The sequence below is a fragment of the Sorex fumeus genome, unplaced genomic scaffold, assembly GCF_029834395.1.
Source record: "Sorex fumeus unplaced genomic scaffold, SorFum_2.1 ptg000136l, whole genome shotgun sequence".
Classification (NCBI taxonomy): domain Eukaryota; kingdom Metazoa; phylum Chordata; class Mammalia; order Eulipotyphla; family Soricidae; genus Sorex; species Sorex fumeus.
Genome location: NW_026606193.1, coordinates 5051673 through 5063817, shown reverse-complemented (window position 1 = coordinate 5063817; position 12145 = coordinate 5051673).

Genomic DNA, 12145 nt, shown 5'->3' with positions numbered 1-12145 from the left:
CTACTGGAAAATGGGGGATCTGGCGGAGGAGGCCCAGTCCTGATCTGAGCCGGCTTGGAGATCTCAGCCACAGGTCCGGCATACTTGGGTTCCTCTCTCGGTTCCTTCATGCGTGAGGCTCGTCCGAGCATGTGGAGAGTGGCCTTGAGTATGGCTGTGGCTGGGTTCTGGAGATTTTTGGCTGCTGGGACTCTGCTTGGGGTGGGTAGGGAAACAGCCTGTCCCCTCAGAAGTGCCCCGGTGAAGACAGCCAGGCACGGGGTCCAGAGTTGTAAACAACAGAATATCAATGAACAAATTATTTTAAAAGAATGACTTGTTTCCTTCCACAGTTTCTCATTTATATTGATTTTGAGATTCAGGGAACTGAGAATAATTCCACCTTCTTGTTCCTTTGAAGTTGCATAAGTATTTTCCGTCTTTTTATCTGATTGGAGCAAATGCCATTTTCTGTGCCCAGAACAAATACCATTTTTCTACTATATACTTAACCTCAAACCATACCCAAAACAGGAGCTAGGAATTATATTTTTTACTTTATTTCTTTCATGCTGAGTTAGAAACCTGTCTGCTAAATTTACATAGATGCAGTATGTACCTATTCATATAACTATACTAAAAATGTCCTTATTAATAAAACAACCAATGTTCAGTCAGATTATCTCAAGGATGTTAATATTTTCATATCGAAAGTGACTACAATATAAACTACTGAAAAAAATCCACCGATTTTTAGTAGTAATTTTGGGTTTCTAAATATAAATTTTCAAAATAATTAGCAACTTTTTAGTTTTCTTTATACAAATAGCTTCCCCATTTACTAGACTACTACCTCTTTTTCTAATACTTAGATTAATATGTTTGAAAATGAAAATATCATTATCATCTCTTTTCATTTCTTGACAGTGTCATTTAACGTTGGTAAGTAGAAGGGTAAAGGGACAGGTGTGGGAATATCATAGACACAGCAGTGTGATGTAAGGAAATAAATCAGGAAAGACAAAAATATAACAAAACACACATAAAGTAAAATTCAGAGATTTACCACTGATTGGTCATCGTCTATACATGAGAAGTAGGTAACATAAATACATTAAAAAGGTGCAAAAAAGAATAATATCTCAGTTAAGTATTCTTGAAGCTTCAAATTAAAAAATACCACACAATCTCTCTGGAGAGTTGGATTGCTAGATTGCTTTTTTATCAGCGATAATTAGGGTTCATAAGCAAGCAATGTGATGATCAATAAGGCTTTATGGGTTGCACTACTCTATAATGATATCCCAGGAAACCCTGGGGCAAAATTTTTGTCATCATCATTAACAGGGTTTGTGGACCTTTAGCATCTCTCTGCTTCCTCTCTGCATTATTTGTAGCCACTGTCTTCAGATTGTACGGAGGTACTGCCTGCTTTTCACAGATAGTGAATTTTCCATGCTGCTCATAGAAAATTAGAGCATAGTCTGTTGTTCAGAAATTGTATTATAAAGAATTAATGAACATAGAACTCATAGTTTCTTACGGAAGTGAATTACGAATGTATCACTGGCTTAGTGGCTAAAGGAATTCATGCACTTGGATTAAAGAAGCGTTCTTTGTTATACCTCATGTCCTCTCAGAGACCTAAAGTAAAAGACTGTTGCTTCCAAATGCGTTTTCAATTTGAGAACTCAAGTGAAAATCAGGCATTGTGCGTGTGTGTAGGTGTGTGTTCGTGTTTGTGTATGTACATATATAAGTAGGAGTGCATGAGCTTTTGTATATATGGAGGGATCGCTTTGGAAATTAACACAAAAAGAAAAGATAAAAAGTCTTAGCAAGGAAATGGAAGTTTTTTTAGTTTCCATATACTTCAACAGAAGAGATATTTGTGCTACTTATAAAATAGTGTGTTTTGAACAGTATGAGAGGGTAAAAAAAGATTATGTGCCTAATTTTTTAATTCTACTTTTCCTAAATTTTTAAAAATCCAGATCCCGGACGAGAGCAGTGCAGTCTCTGCCCCCGCGCCTCGGTGTTCCTTCCCGGAGTCCCTTGGAGGGGAGCGGGTTGAGTTTTCCTCCCCGCCCCGGCCAGGGCTACGGCAGCCGGAGACCTCCAGGACCAGCCACCACCATGCGGAGACCACTCTCCGCACACCTGAAGGTACTGGCAGAGGGACAAAGCCACGCGGGTTCCGGGGCCGAGACCTCCAAGCCTACTCGAATTGGAGTCGAGCATCTTCCACCCAGATCCTCCAAATTCCAGTAGGCGGGGGTCACACCCACCACCTGGCCCCCTGGCGCCGTGTAATCCCATCAGCGGCCAAGACTCAGAGACTATAAAATCCAGATCCCGGAACCGCGCGGCCGCATTCGCGGCCGCGCGACTTCTTATTATCTCATTCCTACTTTGGACAAACTTGCAGGCTGTCGAATGTAGCCTGCCCACAGGGCAGAGTCTGGCAAACTCCCCGTGGCCTACCAAATATGCCAAATACCAGTAACAATGATGGGTCTCATTCTCCTAAAGAGCCCTGAATATAATCTCAGGGCTAGGATGAAAGAGACGTTACTGGGGCCTGCTCGAGGCAATCGACGATTAACAGGATGATGAAATGAAAATGAAAAATGAAACTTTTCCTAAATATATCTATTACTTTTATTAAATGATTACTTATTTAGGTGTTTTGGACACACTTGGCTGAGCTCAGGACTTTCTGCTTGCTCTGTGCTCAGAGGTCACTCCTGGCAGGCTTGAGAGACCATATGGGTGTTACTGCTAGAATCTGTGCTATTGACGTGCAAGTACTGCCTTACCCACTGTACTACTACTCAGGTCCTTTTATCTATTAATTTGTTGTAGTGTTGCGGTTTGGGGCCACACTCAGTGATACTCAGGGGTTAAACCTACTCTTCACTTATTCCTAGCAGTGCTTGTCGGAGATTAAACCCAGGTCAGACATGTGCAAGGCAAAAGCACTACCCTCTGTACTATCACTCCAGCACCATTGTCTACTGTTTTAATCAGCTGCTAACAAAATCATTTGAAAGTTTGGAAAGTTTTATGAATTCAGTTAAAATGATTTGAAAGAAACAAAATTTAACGTTGGGAGCTGAAGAAACAGTGAGTAGGTAGTTGGCCTTGACAGAGTGAGCCCTAGTTCAATCTCCTGGTGCACACATGGTTTGCTGAGCCTGCCAGAAGTTATCTTTAAGTGCAGTGCCAGGAGTAACCCAAAGCAATTCTCTGTGTGGCCAACATTCCACCACTACACAATGAAAAAAGAAAAACAAAAAAGTAAGATAAAATTAATGCGTTTGTTGGCAGGGGTTACCGACTAGGTGGGGAAGCGGCTCTTGGCTACCAACACATATGATGGGCAAGAGAGCCCACACCGTGGCCACACACTCATTTTATTTTGTGATTATACAGCATGGTGTCATTAAGATAGCTTTGAGATCTAAATCTTGGGGCATGCTTCCTATATTTTTGTCTAGGTGCCTACAGCTTTTTTTTTTCTGCTCTCCAGGTTCTTGATCCACTTGGAATTGACTTTTGTGTAAGGTGTCAGATATGGATTTAGCTTTATTTAATTTTTTAAAAATTTGCTATACAGTTTTCCAGCACCAATTATTGAAGAAGGTGTATTTACTCCATTTCATGTTCTAAGGTCCTTTGTCAAAAGTTAGCAACAGTGGCAGGCTGTGGACGGGTGCAGGAGGTTGGCAGTGGTGGGAGGGAAACGGACAATTGGTGGTCGGTAATGTACACTGGTGAGGGAACAGTTGTTGGAACATTGTATGACCGAAACCCACTTTAATTATTCATTAAAGTTGATGACATAAGTCAGTTTGTTTCTTCCAGTCTCTTGTTCTTATTTTTGTTTTATACTGAATTGTACCCTCCTTATCAGTGAAGTTGGTGGGCACCCAAGGGTGACCTAGCTGTGGCAGGAAGGAGAGAGATGGTCACTTTCTCCCAATCTGCCTCTGCCAACCTAGGACCACTTTGGAAGGCTAGGACTGATAAAGTCTGTGATGAGCCCCTGCACAGGATGAACCTTGAATCCCTCCAGCCCCACGAGGTGGTGGTCAAGTTACACTTGACATCTGCTTGGTCAACTTGGCATGGGAATTGATGCCCATCACCCCATCTCTTGGGGAGCCATGGACTCAGGATGGAGGAAGAAAATTCTCTTTGTAGGAAAGGAAAGTCAGTCCTAGGCCCAAGCCAGGGTTTCCAGGTACTTTGTCCTGTCTTGCAGAAAATGATTTCAGGAGGAGAAGACAAGCAGTGAAGTAAAACAGATTTTATTTGGAGGGTCTTAGGAAGGGGAAGGAGGGACAGAATGAGAGAGAGGGAGAGTAAAGCATTTAAATGAGAATGCAGGCTTTAAAGGCAAAGAGAGCCCTAGAACATATCTCAAAAAAGAGAGATGTGGGTGCCATCTGTGCCCGGACATTACATGTGCTTGGCCAAATGGGCACAAGCAGCACATGTGCTCAGGCAGCTTTAGGGCTATTTGTTTTACTACTTCCCAGAAATTCCATTGCCATAGGCCCCATCCTACCTATCTCCTACCTTATCAACAGCTCCATTAATTTTTACTTATCTAGCCTTTCTGTCCTAAAAGTCCATTGCTTCATTTTTGATGAATGTACATATTGTCTTCCAGAAAGGCTGGACCAGTTGACTTTCCTACCAGCGGTAAAGGAGGGTTCCTTTCACTCCCTCATCCTCACTGACATGACACTGGTTGTTTTTCTTTGTGATCTGTGCCTCTCTCTCTCTGGTGTGAGGTGATATCTCAATGTTTTGATTTGATTTTAAATTTCCAGAGGACTAGTGAAATGGAGCATCTTCATATTTCTTTTTTCCATTTGTAGTTCATTTTTGAAGATGTTTTTGTTCATATGTCTGACCCATTTTTTGATACAGTTGAATTGTATTTCCTATAGAGTTCTACCACTGTTTTATATATCTCAGATATTAATCTTTCATTGGATGAGGGTGGGCAAATAGTTTCTCCCAATTTGTGTACTGTCTTTGTATTATAATAGTTATTACCTTTGAGGGGCTGATGCTTCTTAATTTAAATGCTGAATTTGTTTATCTTTGCTTCTATTTGCTTAGTCAGTGGTGTTTCATTCTTAAAGATGCCTTTAGCTTCGATGTTATGTTCTGTGTTCGTTGCAGCACTATTGCAATAGCCCAAATCTGGAAATAATCCAAGCGCCCCCAAACAGATGACTGAATAAAGAAACTTTGGTTTATATGCATCATAGAATACTACTAGTTGCTGTCCTCCCGTTGTTCATTGATTTCTTGAGCAGGCCCAGTAATGTCTCCATTGGAGACTTTGTTGTTACTGTGTTTGGCATATTAAATACATCACGGGTAGCTTGCCAGGCTCTGCTGTGCGGGCGAGATACTCTCAGTAGGTTGCCAGTCTCCCCGAGCGGGATGGAGGAATCGAACTCAGGTCGGCCATGTTGGCTGCGTGCAAGGCAAATGCCCTACCTCTGTGCTGTTGCTCCAGCCAAGAATACTACTAGGCTACAAGAAAATATGAAGTCATGCAATTTTCTACTATTTGGGTGTATCTGGATAGTATCATATTGAGCAAAATCAATTAGAGGGAGAGGAATAGGTTCAAAATGATCTCTCTCATATGTGGGATATAAAAAAAATCTTAGGGAATACCAAATGCTCAAAGTCAGTAGAAAAGAAGAACAGGAGACTTGGTTTCAGTAGGAAGCTTGCCACTGGGGCCAGAGTGGAGGGATACAATAGGGAAGGGAACACCCAAGACAATCGCAAAGAGAGAAAGCACCCAACACAGAGGCAAGCAGAGGGGAGTAGGGAAACTGGGAACATTGGCTGGTGGTGGTGGACACTGGTGAAGGGATCAGTGCTGAAACATTGTACACCTGAAATCCACTAACAAATATCTCTGTAACCTTGTAATTTATGATGATTCAATAAAAATCTATTGCCTTAATTTAGTTACTGTTTTATTTTACTCTGATAAAGGATGACATGGCTCATCTCATTGTGTATAACATAGTTGTATATCTACAACAATTTAAGCAAAATCAAATTAGATTAAACAATTATTACCACACATAATAGGAAAGTCTCATTGGTAGATGTATTTGAGTATACAAAAAAGCATAATCAATCTTCCCTCTTAAAACTCTTAAGATCTATCCATTTGGAAATGTAAGGCATAAGCCTGGGACCTAATATCAGTAATAAATTAAAGTGAGACTGAAGGCACCATTAGCAAAGGGAGCAGCCAGAAGTAAATGATTAATTGCTCAAAATGTGGTGTTCACATTAGAAATTCAGAGGACGGAAATACCACTTCAAATTGAGATGAGAGAACAACTCAAGGTTTTAATGGTCTGAAATAGATTTGGGTGGGTGTGGGTGATAAGCCACAGAGAAGCTGAAATAATAAGCTAATAAGTTAGCTAAGTAGAATATTAGAAGAAAATTTAAGAAATGCATGTGATTAGAGGAAAACCTCAGAGAATTAAAAGCAATTGGTTCTGAGTACTTTTTATGAGAGAGAAGATATTTCATATCACGAGTCTAGTAAATATAGTCATTAGTTGAGGGAAATGCTGAGCAAGGAAATGACATGATTCAAGCAGGTTTCTGAAAATCAACTTAAAATCAGTGTGCGTCAGAGTATTTGGATGACAAAAGACCACTTGATTAGAAATGGGACCTTAAAGAAGGAAGGGTGTGTTTGGTATTAAATATTAGGATCCTCCTGAGAGACAAAAGAGTAAACCAATCCCTTATCTCATTGTACTGTTTCTGCATTAGTCAAATTGTTGCATATGCTAATTGTTTACAGGTTGATGGTTGAATTTATATATGTGCAATTAGAATGGTAATTCAATTTAGTAAGTGTTGATGTTTCAAAAGGCAAAATTTCTTTTCTTTGGTTTGTTTTAAGTAATTGTATTATGTGCTGAATATATATTAAGTGATGTTTATAGTATGTGTGGCATTTGAAGAATACATGTAAATGAGACATTAGAATAAGTGTTTCTTCCTCTGTATGGTGTCCTTTGTTTTCCTTTCATCTTGTTTGTTTGCTTGTAGTGTCTGGTTACAAAAATAGAATGGAGAGGAATCTTCAAAGGTATTGTGTCCTAGCTGTATATTCCGTGGTTCAGACATGTAGTTTTCAATCCTATGCCTGTGCCATCAGCCACAGGTAAGCCAGAGTGCCATCAAGCCCTATATATATTAATCTGCCATTCTCAACCAATCTATTCCCGAGGAAATTGTTTTCTGCTTGACAGTTTTACCTGCTCTCCCTGCACACATGTACAGTAAACTTGCACTCTAGAAAGGTACTTACTTTTGCTAATTTGAGTCATATTTTTTGTTCTCTTACATATCACTGTATCACTGTGTCACTGTCATCTTGTTATTCATCAATTTGCTTGAGTGGGCACCAGTAACATCTGCATTTGTCCTAGCCCTAAGATTTTAGCAGCCTCTCCTTACTCATCCTTCCCAACAGTGACTCACTGGAGGCTCTTTCAGGTCAGGGGAATGAAACACATCATTGTTACTGTTTTTGGCATATAGAATACGCCACAGGAGCTTGTCAGGCTCTGCCATGCAGGCAGGATACTCTCGGTTCTCCAAGAAGATGAACTATCCTATAAGAGGTAGTGTGGCTGTATTGCACTTTCAGGAACTTTGTTTTATGGTCTCTGTATCTTGGCCGTTGCTGGGATTTCATGGCGCCGGGGGCAGTTTGAGGGTGTAACTTCCTACCTACTGGAAAATGGGGTATCTGGGTGGAGGAAGCCCAGCTGAGATCTGAGCAGGCTTGAAGATCTCAGCCCCGGAACCCACGGACCTGGGTTTCTCTGCCGTTTGCTTCATGTGTAAGGCTCATCTGAGCGTGTAGAGAGTGGCCTTGAGCATGACTATGGCTGGGTTCCAGAAGTCTTCGACTGCCGGGACTTTGCTCTGGGTGAGGAGGGAAACGCTCACATATAGTCACAGATATTTCCTCCTCTCCCAGTGGCTAAGCACAAATACATGACTGGAACAACTGAGTGACGCTTCACTCTCCAGGCTACTGCAAACACCTCACTTCTAGGAGTCTCTGAATATGGGCACTGGAGTGGAGCACCTTTCCAGGGTTATTCCTCCCTTGGTTTTGTCCCTAGATATTTAGTACATTCTGTTTGGGTTCTCTTTATCTTTTATATTTTCTTCAAAGTCATTGCTAATGTTTTAAAAAATTGATTGTCCCTGTTCAAATTATGGCTTCTGTCTTCTGATCTATCAGTGCTGTTACAGGGTGAGGGTTTTTGTGTTTTAGTTTTAAGATTATACATTTACATGTTCCCAAATAAAATATCTTTTGAACTATACAATAAACTTGGAAGACAAGAAGGTTGTATAAAACGGGGAATGTAAGGCAGAGGTGATGGAAGGTCAGAAAGTTGATAGTGAAAAAAAAATAATGCTTGCAGTGAAAGAACACTTCCATTGTGGTACAGTAGTTTAGTCTATGGCATACTTATACTCTAGTGTTTAATCTACTCTTATAGGGAGTCAAATTTACATTATGTAGAACATGTAAATCCGTATTAACCTCATCCCATTTCTCCTCAATGCATATTTTATTTATTTTTCCTCTTGTTTTTATTGTTAACATCTAATAATTGTCATCTTTAATTTGCATGTATTCTAATACAAATACATCTTAAATTTTCCATAGGAAATATTTTAATTTTTATAAAATATTCCAAATTTTTTAAATGGTTTATTTAGAAGAGTGATGTTACAGAGGGTAGGACACTTGCCTTGTATGTGGTCAACCACTGTTTAATACAAGTCAACTGATAGTCACCTGGGCCCTGCCAGGAATGATCCCTGAGCACACCCAGCTGTGGTTCCACAAACCTTCCAAAATATTTTGTTTAATTTACTTGTAAGGGCTGGAGCGATAGCACAGCGGGTAGGGCGTTCGCCTTACAAGTGGCCAACATGGCCGACCCGAGTTCGATTCCTCCGCCCCTCTCGGAGAGCCCGGCAAGCTACCAAGAGTATTCGATATGCCAGACACAGTAACAACAAAGTCTCCAATGGAGACGTTACTGGGCCCGCTTGAGCAAATCGACGATCAACGGGAGGGCCTTTACCTTTACCTTTAATTTACTTGTATTTTTTTCTGTTTTGTTAATGCCATAATTTGGATTTTGACTTCTAAAATACACAAACTGTTAAGGTAGTCTTGGTCATTATTACATATCTACTATCTACAACAACTCTGAACAGAATGTTGACATGGGGGATATGTATGTTCATATATGTATATATTATATATGTGTATATGTGTATTCATTCATTTTGTGAATATATATTTTTCATTCATTCCACACAGGATATTTAATATCAATAGCAAAGGAAAAACCTCAGCAATTTCAGAAAAAGGAAAAAGATAAAAAGGGGTAAATGACTAGTAGAATAGATAACAGTTAAGAACTTCTCCCAGTCTGAAGAGGGAGGAGGGCAACATTTATGTAGATAAGGTAGACTCAAGGAGTGACGAAATCAATTCCAAAACAATAGCACCAAGACTCACTATAGTCAAAATTACAAAACACAAAGAGAAAGACAGACTCCAGAAAATGTCAAGAGTGAAGCTAAGATTTAAAAACAAGAAAACAACAAAAAATACACAGCGACTTCCCAAATGAAACTCTAGAAGCAAGAGGGAATGAAATAATATATTTTAAAAGATTATAACTCAAATTTGAGGCACAGATAAGAACATCTGCAGGAAAATAATAGCTGAAGCCTTGGCTGCAAGCCAAGGAGTGCTACATGGAACACTGAATGATGTCTGTCCTATAAAACACAAATGTCAAACAGAAAGAACAATTTAAATCCTCGGAGAAAAAGATGGCAACAAACATCTTCAAATCAATATCACTAAATGCCAATGGACTGAATTCTTCTATCAAAAGGACTACAGTGACTGAATGGATCAGGAAACAAAAATCAACCTTCTGTTGTTACAGGAGATGTAGTTGAATTCACATGAAAATAGAGGTTGGGAGTGACAAGATTAAAATGTCTTCTACAACCTATTGGTAGATTTCGAAACATCAGCTATAGAGGGCCAGGAGGACTGATACACGCTTGGAAGCTTGTCATAAGTTGCATGGGCAATAGGGTCATAAATTCTTAGCAAACTGAATTAAAAAATATATCAAAAGGATCATACTGAATGATGGATTTATTGGATAAATAAAATAAATAAAAGTTGGATTTATTCTGAGGATACAAGGATGATTCACTATATGCAAATAAATTATATCGTATCAACAAATGGAAATATAAAAAACATGATGATATCAATTAATTCAGAAAATATACGACATTCATTCATAATAAAGAAACAGAAAATATATTGGAAGAAAACACTGTAGCACTGTAGCACTGTCCTCCCGTTGTTCATCAATTTGCTTGAGTGGGCCCAGTAACGCCTCCATTGTGAGACTTATTGTTACTGTGTTTGGCATATTGAATACATCCCCAGTAGCTTGCCAGGCTTTGGAGGAAAATTTTTGAAAAAAATAATTACCATTTTTAACAGACCCACAGCCAACATCATTCTCAGTGGTGAAAAAGTAAAAGAGTTCTATTGACAAGATGTCCAGTTTTTCTGCTTTTATTCATTTTTTACTTGGAAATTCTTACTCTAGAAATCAGAAAATAAATGCAAACAAAAGGGATACAAATTAGTAAAGAAGAATTGAATCTATGACTACTTGCAGATACAAATGCATAACAAAATAGAAGATCCTAAAGAGTTCACTAAAAATCTTTGAAAAAAATAAAGTTCCTTCTATCATGTAAATCAAGGTGTTTTAATAAAATATATTTTCATAAATTAAAAAATTAACCCTTCCTTTTCTAAGTACCCATAGCTATGAGGCCAGATTTTCTTCATGCACTTTCTATACTTCAACCAGGAGATAAAATAACAATGGATTAATTCCAAAAAAAAATCAATACAACAAATTAACAAAAAATGTTACATCTCTGAACACAGGGGACATAATTGAATATAGAAGAGACATAAGCAAATAATGATACCATGAGCTCGTTCTGTTGTTTATCTTATTTAAATAACAATTAAAGTTGGCTTTCTCTTAAAAGTCATGAGGAAAAAGAGAAAGCCCAAACAAGAGGTAAAATTACAACAGACATCTCATAAATACAAAGGGGCATAATATGTATCACAAACAACTTTATGCCACTAATGATATAAAGGAAAATTTTTTTAAAATACTACTACATTTAGTATAGTGTCATAAAATCGAATTCCTAAGTATCAACAGAAGAGATGAAAGATATCGAAACTACCGAAAATGATAAATCTATTGAAACTGTTGGAAACTATAAATAAGCATTGAAGGAAGTATATAAGACTATGCTAGAAAATTAACTGTTCATAATTCCGAGGGACAATTAATCTATGACAAAAGATCAATGACCAGAAAGTGATTCTAAGAAAACATTGGCAAATGGTAACTGGGAAAACAAGATAACTATATGTGAAGAGAAAAAAATGAGACATTGAACCAATATCTTATACCATACATGAAAATTAATTCCAAATGGGAAAAAGATCTCAGAATTAGAATTCATTTTTTAAATTAGGTGATTATAGGCAGAACTCTCCAGGATAAGGGCCTTAGAGGTGTTTATAATGATTCGGTTTCACCGGCAATTATAAATACATAAATAAATAAGTTAGACTAGAAACAATTTAAAAAATTGCATGCAGAATAATGACACTTTAGTAATTTAGAGTATGTATTCACCCATGATACATCAGATAAAGTGCTCTATCCAAAATATATAAAGCATTAATATACCCAGTGACAAAAATTCTAATAACCCCAACAACTATTGGGGAGAGGATTGGCAGGATACATCAGGTGAGGCATTGCCCTTGCAGTCAGCCCATCCAAGTTCAACCCCAGCACCCAAAATAATTCTTAGAGTCTTCCAGGAGTGACCTGTGAGGCGCCAGAACAACCGCCACAACCAAAGAGGGAGGGAATAACCACATGTTTCCATGAGAGGAGATATGAGCAGATGC